We start from the raw sequence: 14,007 nt of genomic DNA, 5'->3' as shown, positions 1-14,007 counted from the left end.
GAAATGTTTTGATTTCCTTAAATCTCTGCTTCCTAACACAGTAGTTTTCTAACAGAAAGTTTTCAACAACTTTTACTCTTGATTCCCAAACATGCTTTATCAATGTCTGTTGAACTTTTTACTCTTATACTTCTTTAAAAATCCCATTATTTTTCTTAGTCTAGTGCTTGGTCATATTTTAGGATGTTTTTCTAGTTGACATGGCTTATCAAATGAAATATTGTGAAAAAATGTTATTCAAGCTTGTCTGTACCTTAGGATTTCTAATCCTCTTAGTTAACGAGTGCACTGCACTTTCTTTCTCTAAACCTCTCTCACCCTTTGTTTGGAAGCAAGGCAATAGTGCTATTTTTTTTAAGGATTAGAAATTCATCTCATAAGTGCGTATACTTGTCAGTTAATTACCTGTTGATGCCAACAAGAGCCAGTTCTAGCAATATTTGGTCAGAAAGTTGCATATTAGAGTGAACAGGGCAAAATAATGCATATTTCTGCTGTTCTGTGGTCTTTGATTTGTCCAACCTTTGCTTTCAATATTTTCCAAAAACAAGTCATGGTTATTATGTAAAGACCAGACTTGGCTCTTTGATAAATAGGTTGGAGCTTGTTTTTTCGTTTCCTGCTCCTGCACTGTAATTTATAATTGAATTGAAGGAAGGTTTGCCAAACAGCAGTCACATGGAGAAGATTTGCATGCTTCAGCTGATCTTTGGGTCTAGCAGGTTCTCAGAGATGTTGAACTGTCTGTGCAAGCATGACTAAGAGAGATAAAACTTGCATTGCTGTAATCCCTCCCCCAAAAGATGGGCACACAGTGTGGCTCTTGCATCCCCTGTGAGAACTTTCCTCCTTAAGAGTTTCTGAGTTTCAGCCCTGAAGTGGCCCATTGTCCCCTGGCACAACACCACATACATCTGGGAAGTAGGGGGTGGGTCTGCAGGGTAGCAGGATCCCCTCCCTGTGTGCATCCACAGTGCCTGCAGTACTGGTCTTTCCCTGTGGCCTGCTGCACTGGCTGCATGGGACCAGTGAGAAGCTCGTGATGCTCTGCTGGCACCACCAAGTTTCATCAGCTGCAGCAGGACACAAGGAGACAGAATTTAAAGTCTCTATGGTTGTTGTTAGAAATTAAACATGGGAATTTCTCAATGCCAGTTACTTCTGGGCAGAATACAATCCTGGCAAAAGCAGGGAGGAAAAGCCTCTCTCAGTCCTCAAATAAATTGTTGTTCCACTCATGAGGGCACATAAGAACCACCCTTTCTAAATCTTCCAATCTGAATGAATTTAGAATAAAATTAATTCAAGATTCCTTACCTCCTCCACAACTTTATGCAGCTTTGTTCCTTCTTTGTGTTTAGCTACCATTTATATTATGTCCTCATACACTTTGCTTTTGAGAGTGATGACACTGGAATGTTTGGAGCCGACAGAGCTACAAGGAATTGTTTTGCCAGAAAGTGCTTTCAGGGAGAATGGAAACTATTTGTGAAGTTGGATCTAAATCAGTAAATGGTTTCAAGAAAGCAAGCAGTTTGCATTTGAATCAATCAGCTGAAGTCTAAGAGTTGTGTTACACAAAAAAAAAAAAAAAAAAAAAAAAAAAAAAAAATTGAAACATGTTTATGGATACATTTTCCAAGAATTTCAGCTTCTGGTTTTGAAACAGATCTGATTTTACTCAGGTTAAAGTATCTCCCAAAAGAAAAACTTAAATATTTCATTTTCAATTGATCAGTGTTTTAACTTAGCAGACAATGATGTTAGGCAGCAATATAATTTAAAAAAAAAAAGTCCAGTGTGAACAGCCTGAACCACTTGGGATTTTTCAGTCTTAGTTTGGCTTCCTGGAGAAATGCAAGGATTACATGAGTGCTCTGTACAACTGTGTGCCCCTTGACTAATCACCATCAACTTTATTTGTGATCACTGTCTGACTTGAAATTCTCGTCTGGACTGCAGGTATGCTGCAAAGATACTTTATGCAAATTTCATAAATAATGGGAGATGAAAAAGAGACTTAAGCTCATTACAACAGAAGATAGATCAGAAAGGAGGAGTAAGCATCAGGATGACCTCAACTAAAACCCCATTTTGGGCACCTGCATAGATTTAATAAGGCAGCAAAGATGAGAGCTGTAAGACCTGCCCTTCATGAGTTGCCCTGGCTCCTGCTGCAATATGGCATCCATACATTAATACCATCCACACCCTTTACATGCTCCTCACCTGCTTTTTGTACAAGATACCAAACAATGTGCTTTGCTTCCTCCAGCACAGCAAGTGAGTATCACTCCATGGAGTATTGTGATTTACAGACGATGGAAAGCATGCCATATAGAACAGGAACTGAGATAGATCCTTGATTCCCCTGTACCGATGCTCCCAAAACCGTTTACTGTGCTTCCTTAGTTAGATTTTTATTAATTCAAGACAATCTGGTTCAGCTACTAGGAGGAAAGGATGATTTGCTTGTATGTGTTGGTGAAAAGACAGAAATGAATAGAATTCTTTTAAAAAGTCAGTCATCATCAAAGCAAAATCCAGACAGAGAGCTTTTGATGACTTTCCCAAAACCCTGGTCTTCAAACAGCTCTGGAGTCCACATCATACCTCCACATCAATCCTCCATGTCAAGCAAGAGTTGAGGCTATTGTTTTGGCTGCATAAAAAGAAGAAGTAACCACATGGCACTCCATACTTGCATGGGAGTGTGGCCACGTTTGCTTTCGTGACGGAAAACTGCTTTCCTAATCAGCACAACCATTTCTATCATGGAACCATTGTGCTATTTTCCATTCAAAGGAATCAAGTCACACTGATTCTCTTCTAACAGCTTAAAGATCAGCAGAAACAATGAAGAGAATTGACCTTACGTAATCCTAAACTGATGCCTGGGATTGAACTCTTGCCCAGTGCTCTCATGCCAACTTCACCAAAACAAGCTCTTTCAGGAGGCTACACTTCTATCCTTTTTCCAGATGTAGTTTTGAGGCAGGTGACAGTGACTCAAGAAGGGGGAGGGGGAGGAGCCACTAGAATTTTATTGAAATGCCTTTTGCAGCTCTTGGGTTATGCATAATTTTATTATTATTCTGTATTTATTAATGGTTTAAATAAAAGGACAAAATGCCCTTCCTTTAATTTGGGTGATATTAGGCAGGAAGAATAATTCTTTATATCATGTTCAGTGGAAATATGTTCACAAATAATCCGTGCTCTTTAGCCTTGGGCTGTTACCACATTTCAAATTCTTTGTTGGCATGGATTAACCAACAAAACTACACCCATAAGCCCTTCTCTCTCATAGTGGCAGGTAGATTTAGCTTTGTCAATATGAAGGAATATTTGCTGAAGCTTTGTGGCTCGCCTGTGTTTGTTAAAAATTATTCTTATGTCCATATTCCTAATCAGGTGTTGAGAATTCTGTGAAGGGCTAGGTTTGGGTTGAGTTAAATATCAGTGAACTTTTGTATTGTGTGGATGGAGACATCCCCATCACATTCATTCACCAGAGAACAGTGAACTGCAACCATGTGCAGTTTGACTGCCATGAGAAGAAATTTTATTTGTGAGTAGAGCTGGATGTCTTGTGGAAAAATCATTCTCAACATGCTCTATGAAAATTGAATAATTTCTTAGTTTATTGTGATCTATCACTATTTTTTTTCTACTATCAACATACCTGCAGAGAATCTAAACTTTTATTTGGATGGAATTGCCATTATTTAGGCTGCACTTATTGCATCTACAAATGTGGAAGCTCACTGTATTTGCTGCTGTACTAGCAGAATAGAAGGACAATGAATTTACGACCTGTTGTGTTGGGTTTTCGTGGCCAGGCTTTGGTAGCAGGGGGGCTGCAGGGTGGCTTCTGTGAGAAGCTGCCAGAAGCTTCCTCTACGTCCAGCAGAGACAATGCCAGATGGCTCCAAGACAGACACGCCGCTGGCCAAGGCTGGGCCAATCAGAAATTGTGGGAATGTCTCTGGGATAACAGAAGTAAAAAAAGAAGTAAAAAAAAGGTTATTGGTCAGATGTAATTGCAGCCAGTGAAGAGCCATGAGAATATGGGAGAGGAACAGCTATTCAGACCCCAAGGTCAGTGGAGAAGGAGTGGGAGAAGGTGCTTCAGGTACTGGAGCTGAGATTCCTTTGCAGCCTGTGGTGAAGACCATGGTCAAGCAGCTGTGCTCCTGCAGCCCCTGGAGGATCACAGGGATGCTCATCTCTGCAGCCCGTGGAGCACGTCAATGCCTAGACAAGGCTGTGAACCCATGGGAGGCCCGTGCTGGAGCAGGGTCCTGGCAGGGGCCTGCAGACCCATGCAAAGAGGAGCCCACACTGGAGCAGGTTTCCTGGTAGGACTTGTGACCCTGTGGGGGATCCATGTTGGAGCAGCCTGTCCTCAAAGGACTCTACCCTGTGGAAGAGTGACCCAAATAGGAGCAGTTTGTGGAGAATGGTTTCTCAAAGGATGGGCTCATATTGGAGAAGTTCTTGGAGAACTGTGAAGCAGTTGTGTGATGAACTGACCATAACCCCCAATCCCCATGTGCCTGCACAGCAGGTGGGGAGGAGGTAGGGCTGAGAGTTTTTAAGGTCTTTCTTTCTTCTCATTATCCTGTTCTGATTTGTTAGTAATATATTCAATTAATATCACCAAGTTGAATCTCTTTTGCCCATGACAGTATTTGGTGTGTGATCTCTCCTGGTTCTTATCTCAATTCATGAACCTTTGTTATATTTTCTCTCCCCTGTTCAGCTAACTGTGAGTATCCAGATGCTTCTATACCAACTGAGAAAAGTGAGCAAGTCCACCTTGGCTTTCTTGCTGTTCTTCATCAGGTTTTGCAGCTCTCCTACTTTTCACCAATCAGTGTGAAATATGAAGCACAGCAAAAGACAACAAGTGAGACATTCTACTGTGTGCTTCATAAGCTCTCTGGTAAGCAACGTGGCAGGCAGGAAAAGAGCCAGGGTCTTGGCAGAGCTCAGATGGTCTGAAGGAGAAAAAGCCTGGCTCAGCCAGGAATTCCTGCAAGATCAGCTGGACCCTGCAGAAGAGTATGGAGAAGTGGCTCCTGCTCCAGGCCAGCTCTCTGTCCTACTCCCTGTTGCAAACTGTACTGTAGGAGATGGTGTGAACACGTGAAGAATTTGAAGGGCAGTAGTTCACAACTGCTGCACTCTACAGACAGGATATCTTTATCACAAACATGGTGTGTGCAATATTAGTCCCTCCTCAGTTCTGTCCCTTGCATAAGACAAATGGGCTGCTGGTGTGTGCTCCAAGGTGTCAGCAGCTGTCAGCATCCTAAAGATCCCCCTCTGCATGATGCAGGCTGTCAGCAGAAGACAATCTGGTCAGGTGTTCTTTTTTCTAAGAATCAACACTTTTCCCTACATTTCAGAGTAAAGAAACTATTCTGGTGGTGACACCTGACTTTCTAGATAACAGGGGCCTAAAAATGGGCCAGGGAAAATAGTAACTGACCTAAATGGTTAGCTTCATGGTAAAGCAAAGGCACCAATGTCAAGAAAAGAAAGATTTATAATTTTGTTTTCACATGGAAAACAATGGAAAATAATCTGCTTAAGCTTGTCATATGGTCCTCATTGGAGACATTCTGTGGTTATATATGTGTGTCTGTATGTATATACATGTGTAAGCTATTATATCAGATTCTGACCTGCTACATAAAACAAGGATATCTGAAAATATGTCTGTCACTCATTAATTGTTCTTTTCCTTATGCATCTAAAACTTAGGGTTGTCTTGTTCTGAATTCCCAGAGATTTCAACTTCAATATTAACAAAAGTAACTAAAAAGATCCTAAATGTTCTACCTTGTCTAGCTTGCATTTCACTTCATAATACACTTCATATACACAGGCTCAAGGACAGCCCATCTAACCGGGCTGGATGGCACTTGAATAATGTCAATTGTCATGCTACAATTTTCTACTTTGATAAGTGTAATTTTAGGTTCTTCTGAAAAAATGTAATTTACTTATTTAAATATCTATTTCAATTTACATTTAGTGTGATTTATGACCATTATCTCCTATCTTTACTGGAAGCAACCCTTGCTCTGGTAATAGATATAAAGCCAGTGGGAAATGTGAGTAAAATGTGACGATACGAGAATCTTAAAAAATGCTGCCATTGACAAGCTGATTTGAAAAACCCCCACTTATTTCTACTGTGAAATCTGTAAGAGTAGATAACACGTAATTTCTTACAGATTGATAGTATTTGGTATTTTCTATATGTATATTATGGTTTTGATTTTTAAATAAAAATAGCTGCTAATCTCAGCTGTTGATATGTCCATGTCTCCTATGACCAAGAAAAACAACACAGCTGATAAAATACCATAAAATGAGCTCTCTGAAATGAGTAATTTTGTTGGGAATGAATCTGCATCCATTCAGTTTAGTAAATCTCAGCATAACTAAAAGCACAGTCTATATAACGTGGCAGAGAGTGGAATATTAATATATCTGTAAGATGTTGACAAGTATTGCATCTGTCATGAGTAGAGGCTGTAAAAAAATGTCCTCTTCATTCTGTCTGTGCTTGATATTTCTTACATTTCAAACAAGGAACGCTCTCATCTCCCCAGAGTTTGGCTGCTGCAGCCCTGCAGTGGAACATTTGCTAATACATTTGATACTGTCATGATGAAACTCAGACTATAATCTGCCAAGAACAGAGGTTGCCAGGTCAATCTTCTGATAAGTATGGCTGATTTGCCTCAATACAGCAGTGGAAAATATGCAAATTCACAGGGTGACTAATCACCCCTTGGGAAAACTTAAGCAACTGGTCTGAACTCTCCTGTAATTAAAACCATCTAGATAATGCAAACAATTGTCTGGTAAACATTTTGCACTGGAAACTTTCTGCAACTACTTATTCTGTGGCCTGGCTTTGTATCTGCCAAGCTCCTCAATACATTTTAAGCTCATTAAGGCTTAGCTCCTGCCAAGGACTTTCTGTCCCAAGTCATCCAGTGCTCACAGGTGGCAGCTCTGGTTGGAGGCTGGAACTATAACACTGTCGAGTATTTGTATCTGAGGGGGCAGAACATCACCTGTCTGTGGTCCCCAGCACCAGCAGAAGTGGCAGCAAGAGAGAGGCAGCTGCACTTTTCAGAAGCACCTGAAACTCCAGATGAAATTACTGAGAACTGGAGATGTAGTACTGGGGGAAAATCAGCATGTGCAATGTTGGGGGCTTGGGATGCATATACATGAAAAGCAAGGGCACCAGCTGTAATTAAAGTCAGGTGCTTGTTACTTTATTTTGTTAAAGCTCCTGCCTTGTTCTCTTGCCCCATTTTTATCCAACATGTCTTTCCAAAAATGGTAGCAAAATGGTTAATCAAAAGACTCTTAACCTCAGTTAGACTTCTGATCTAAAGACTAATAAACTCTCTGATTAGAGGAAACTGCAAATAAGTGCTTTTATCACATGAAATAACAGATGCTTTTTTTTTTGTCAAGTGGGCTCAGTGATTCTGGAAAAATTGCTTTTACTACAGATTGTCGTTGGTTACAGTATTTCTCTATGGGATGTGTTCTGAATACATGTTCTAGATGTCTCCTACTGAGCACTGAGACATGAACGTTCAGGTTGTTTCTTTCCAGCTTCCCCACTCTTCCCTCGGAATAGGAGAACACTGGTAACTGCAGGGACTCTGAGATCTACTGGTGGTGACTTGCAGTGCTTATTTAATAGATCATGAGCTAATAAATAATATTGCACTTGGAAGGGGATTTAGTTTCTGTGGAATGAGAGCTACCAGATGAGGAAGAAAAAATGCAACATTCAAGTATCACATATTTCAAGCCCTGAGTAAGGCAAGAACCAGTGTAAGGGCATGTGTGCATGTGTGCTTTGTACCAGAGACTGGTCACAAGAGAGCAGTGAATTGAAATTTCAATTGCATGGGAGTTCAGCCAGGTCAATATCCAATAATGAACTTGAACCTTTATAACAGGCAAACAGTTGGACTGAGAGATGCTGTGTTGTGTGGTGATTCAGTCCTGAATCTGAATGCAGCTGAGCTGTGGAACTTCAATTTGCCTGATATCAGTTTCCAGAAATCACTGGTTGGTGGTCCAGAAGATTAGTTTTGTTTACTCACAGAAAGATACAGGAGAGGCTGACACAGAGACTTCCTTGTGCATTATGCTGAGGAATTCCCTTCTCCAAAACTGCTAGCTGACTGGGAGTAGACACCTCCCAGAAAAAAAAAAAAATAAAAAGGCTGGGGAAGATCAGAATCTGCAATTCACCTTTGATGCCTTTTCCTGGTCTTAAAATCAAGAGGCAGACACGGTTAGAAGGGAAAAGGGATTTTACCTTGGTATTTATTTTAAGGATCCTTAGGTGCACACATCTAGGTCAAATGCACCTCAATGCACCCCGCAATGCAGACCCCGAAAAGATCTGGTATAACATTATAGGTTTTACTAATTAGCATAACTATCAAAGATTCCCCAATGAGGGGCTCGAGTGAACCCCCCTCCCCAAGGAACCTTCCCCTGGATGGTTCTATCTTAGTTTACAGAATGTGTTCTGGAGAGGACCTTGGGGTCTGGGGCACACTGATCCCTAGCTACGAAGCTTCTAAAATGTTTAGTCTCTTAGCTTGACAAACAAGGCCAAGAATGTAGGCAAAAAGCACTAAAGAATACAGAAGTTGTAAAAAGGTATAACAGGGACATAAAAGAAAAGGCAAAAAATCTTCATGGCTTCACCTTAGCTCCCAGACTTCTTGAAAAAGATCTTTGCAAAGCTGTTCAGAAAAATTGAACTATTTTTGGCTGGGAGCTGCTCTTTTGCTGAGGCTCTGCTGTCAAAATTAATTGCTGCTTACTAGTATCCTCCTCCAACAGCATCTCCAAAACATTTGATGGAGCTTACTGCAACTGCAAAATGGGCCAGAGAAGCACTACAGGGACATTTGTTTTTCCATTCTAACAGTTCATGTTCCTATTTCTTCAGATACAGTGTTAGGACTAGTTCATAGAGTACAGGTACAGAAAATAAAGTAGGCTCTTACCACAACCCAAGATGTGACAAAATCCTCTTATCAAATCCTGTAAGTGGAAGAATCACTCAACAGAGTTCCATCACAGCTTAACTAGGGACCCTGGGCTAGCTGCCTCATTTTTTGATGGGTTCCTATTGGAAAGTGGGTGCTACAAGAGAGCCAGAGAGGGACTTCTTACAAGGCCATGTGTGACAGGACTGGAGGAATGGCTTCAAACTGAACAAGAGTGTATTTAGATTTGATATTAGGAAGAAATTCTTTACCCAGAGGGTAGTAAACAGGTGGAACAGGTTGCCCAGAGAAATTATGGATGTTCTGTCTCTGAAAGTGTTGAAGGCCAGGTTGGATGGGGCTTTGAGCCTTTCTAGACAGGTGTCCCTGCCCACAGCAGGGGGGTTGGAACTAGATGGTCTTTAAGATCCCTCCCAACCCAAACCGTTCCATGATTCCGTGGTATGTGCTGGATCTTGATCTTTCCACATTGTCGGCCTCTCAGGAATTTTAATTTGTAGATATTTCTATTGCATGCAATCTTCAAGGCAAGAGTTAAAAATCTGCTTTTGAGCTTGGTAAAAGCTATTTTTTTTTCAAAATTTGTGAAACAGAGGTAGATCCAATCCTGGGGCAAAGGACAGAGCATAGACAGACCAGGACTTTACACTGTCAGATGGTGAAGAAACTCATATCCCTCCTGCCTCTCTTAAAACATGTGGGGGACACTGAAGTCCTTTCAGTTCCACTTCTACATCTGTTCTTAGTTAGAAACAGTAAAACTAAATGAAAAGAAATGGTGACAGTTGGGGCTACCAGAAGTAAGTATAAAGGGTGTTTCTTAACATTAGATACTTTTCCAATCCAGAGCATAGAGAAAAGATGTAAATGTCTCAGAAGAAATGAAGTTTCTGTTCCTCTGTGTCTCCTGCTGGTTACCAAATGTTATGGAAGTCTGCCTGAGGCTCACTAACACTAAAACTATTATCTATCTAAATCTGGGGCAGCTGAAGTTGCATTCATATGTTCATTAGAGCTATTCTGGCAATAGAAAATGAAAGATTCTGAAGCTATATTACATCAGAGACAAGTACTTTTTCATTCTCACAGTGCTGCTCTGGCTATATCAACATGGCAGGTTGCCCATCTCATGTTAAATTGAACCAAAAACTGCTGCATACTGTGACAATGAAATAACTTCCAGTACCTGGGCTCTTACACTTAAAACCACCTGACTAATCTTCTCTGCTCTCTCTGCCTGTAGAAGGTCATAATGTCAAGAAATAGCAGAATTCCTGTGCTGCAGGAATTCTACTGGATTGCTGGCTACGGCCTAGAGAGCTGAGCAAAGGACCTGAAAAAGTACCCCTCAATTCTGGTTTTAGGGGTTATCACACCACTAGTGCAGAAACAGTTGCTATTAAGTTGCCAAAACAGAATTCAGTATCATCCTTCAAAAGTGATTTTTCACATATCCAGAAAACTATATTCATCCTGTCAGATATGTTTTCCCAAATAGAAAGGAATGATGTTACTGAATATTTGCAATGTAAGATTTGTTTCATTTTGTTTTCCTTTTAATATTCTTTATTTGACACATCTTGCTATCATGTTTTGAAATTATATTCTTTATGATTTTCATTGCCATGAATGACAAGAAAAAGGTCAAGTCTCCCTGGTGTCAAGCAATATAACTGAGGGGGGAAAAAAGTGTCTGTGTGGGTTTACAAAGTAAATGAAAATTGAGAGGCAAAAAATGGCTACATCCAAAATAATAGGTCCAGTAGCCCAGTACTGACCAGCATATCTCAGACAATTGCCTCAGCACATCGGCAGCTTAGCTTTTGCCAAGTTTTCTGAAAAAAGTAATTGTACGTGGGAATCTGAAGAACAGTTTTTTGTGATTGGTTATAGAGAATTTCCTAGTGCTAAATACCATGCAGAGGGTAGCATGAAATAAACAATGGAAGTTCTCATTTCTACACCAATGCAAACCACAGAGGAAGGACCTGGGTAGTCAGTGATGACAGACATTGAGAAGGAAAGATAAAGAGTCAGATAGTGGGGAAAACTGGACAGTGATGAAATGGAAGAGGAGAGGCTGATTATTACAGCCTGGAGAGTGTGGGAGAAGAGCAGCAGAAAGACTATCAGGTAGGCCTAGGTGTGCAGCATAGCCGGCAGCTGAAGGCAGCAGGTCATGTTGAGTTCAACAGTGCCAGACCACTGTAGAATAGAAGCTGGGTCTCAAGAAACAGTACAAGAGAGTACTAAGGATGAGATGATGAAAGTGTTAAGGGAACCAGACATATGAGCAGAAGAGTGTGAGGCTGGGGAGACGCCAGGGCTTGTAGCAAGGTGAAGGGCCAGGCCAGGCAAAAGTTGGGTGACAGGGGTATGGAATTTGAATTTATCTTGATGGGAGAGAGGGAGAGATTGAATTGGAAAGGGTAAAACACCATCAGAGCCACAGAAGCATGATCCCAAAAGGAAAAGGAGAAGGACAGAGAAAAGAGAGAAATGAGAGAAGAGGGAAATGCTGAGAACTGTATTGTGTATAATAAGAATGCTAAATGGCAGGTAGGAAAGAAAGGGGAACATGCTTACAATTTTTCAGTGAACAGATCTGAGAAAGCTGATAGACAGAATATTCTGCAACAGCAGCAATTTCCTGTGTTTTCCTATTTATAGGAATGACCCAGATAAAATTGCAATGTTCCTCATCTTACTTTTCTAGTAAAATATTGACATTTATTTTGTGTGCGAAGAGGATTTGCATGACTAAGAAAAAATATTTCAAACAAGGAAATGGCATTAAGTTTATCCAGTCCTTGCTGCTTCTCTAGATGCTTGGTATTTCAGAGGCTGTGTCTATGAAAGAAATAGCCTTTTCTTTGGTGCAGGAGTTATATTGAATGGTGCTCGGAAAATATCTTCCCTCACAAATGCAGGGGAAACAATAACCCCTAAGAATTTCATACTTGCATATGAACCAAACCTCTGTGCCTGACTTATCACTACACTGCTCCAGTTTTCCTCTGCATGAATTCTACTGGCGCAAGTACACTTATACCACCATAACACTGTACTACAGAAAGACAGATTCCCACCTCCTAATTGCATGCACCTCCTAAATGCTCCTAGTGGAGCATTTCCTATTGTACGAACTTGTGCCATTTGGGATTTTAAAGAGATTTCTGGGAGCAGTAAATTTATGTATGGTTTTCACTTTTTAAAACAAAATAGCAATTCTCCAGGCATTAGAAAAACTGAGCTAGAGAGGAGGAAAAGGTTGAATGGGCAGATTAACATCTGCATTTTTTCCAGAGTTTGGTTTTGGCTTATTATAGGCAAAATGTTGCCACAAAAATAGAATGCAAATGAATCCATTAATATGCAAATATGCAAGTCTAAAAATGACACTGTAAGGAAGAAAACAAAAATCCAAGGTAGATCTCTCAAGCCACTGTGCAGTCACGTTTTCAGACAGAGAATTTAGTCATCAAACATGCTGTTGGTGGAGCATTCTCAAAACTGCTGCTCTTTTGGAACCCAGAAGAAGTGTGAGAGCATGGCAAGACCTCGCTGTGGCTGTGACTCAATATATCACAGACTTCACCACAGAGGACCCCTTTGAAGATCAGCAGACAACTCAGTCTTTTACTGCTCTTATTTAGTCTGGCACGTCTTGTCTGAGACTGAGAAAGGAGATGACAATTTTCTGAGATAAACCCTGACCTGAGGCTACCCATTCATTCAGCTGTTTTGGGAAGCCATTTGTTACAAGCCCATGCTCTACATACATGGAGCTTGCCTTTCATCTTCTTGGCCCTTCAGAGGTCATTTTATAAGTTTCCTTTTAATACCATCAGCCTTTTGGGTGAGTTGGGACAGATGAACACCATCAAGGAGAAGAAACACTATCTTGTGTTTGTAAATTCTGCCATGACTCTTTTGTGGCTTATTACCATGTCTGAATACTTGATTAATACTAGACAAAAAAGAATGAAGAATGCACTGGTGCCAAATCAAGAACTGAAACCACACCACCATCAGGCACGAAGTTATGTGATTTAAAACCACATCATTTTAAAGAATAGCCATGCTCAGTTTTTCTTACTTTTTCTTTTTTAGTTAATTGAAGTTTCTTATGTTTTGGACTTTACAGTGCTGTGTCTAAAATCTCTTAGCTTTGACTTAAATGAAAGTTGAGATTTCTCAGTACTCATTGAACTTCTGAGGAAGCCTTTAGGAATAATGAATTGTAAGTCTGACTCTGAAGTCAGCAGAACTAGTTACAACACATGAATGCCCTAGAGATCCAGCTTAAATTAGAGCAAAGTTCTGCTCCCAGCTGAAGCAGCATGAGTGTGGAGTAGCAGACATAAAGATTTGTTCCACAAAAAATGAAAACATACATATACTGAAATGAGAAGATACAGATGTCCAGGTTTTTTTCTGTATTGTTAATTTAAAAAAAAAATAATCCAGAGAAACTGGAATAAATAATGCTATTTTGTAAAACCACAGACTATTTTCCAATTAAAAGTAGATTGAGATATTAGCCAATGATGTTTTCTAGACAAATATTACAATCTTAAATGTAGCCTTGAGCCAATAGTTGTTACAGCCATCTACTCAGGGTGTGTTCATCCTAGAATTTAGTGTATTGAAGAGACACAAACCAGTAACTTCCACACATTGTGCAGCCCAGGATTCATTAGCTGGAGGATATTCTATGCCAGCACTTGGCTGACATGCCTTTTAACCTTGTTTTCTGTATAGTAAATGACCTGGCACTTCTGGTTGTTGACTAGGCAGAGGGGATATGAACTTGGATGTTTCTGTATCTCCCACACTTTAAGTGTCTTTTTTCACAACTTGCAAATTCAAACCAAATTTAACTAATAGTTTTTGCTTGCTATCCTTCACTGCTGGTGACTGGCTC

The 14,007-nt window shown here is 40.4% G+C and overlaps 1 long non-coding RNA gene across 1 annotated transcript in view; it reads right to left on the bottom strand.

Annotated features, from left to right (window-relative positions):
* LOC121659200 overlaps window positions 1-14,007 on the bottom strand; it is a 91,039-nt gene that overhangs the window by 31,332 nt on the left and 45,700 nt on the right. The window lies entirely within an intron of this gene.

The sequence above is a fragment of the Corvus kubaryi genome, unplaced genomic scaffold, assembly GCF_017639235.1.
Source record: "Corvus kubaryi isolate FWS band 111438036 unplaced genomic scaffold, C.kubaryi_AGA036_p1.0 split3-73, whole genome shotgun sequence".
Classification (NCBI taxonomy): Eukaryota; Metazoa; Chordata; class Aves; order Passeriformes; family Corvidae; genus Corvus; species Corvus kubaryi.
Note: the sequence above shows the minus strand (reverse complement) of the source record. Positions and strands in the feature narration are given on the sequence as shown.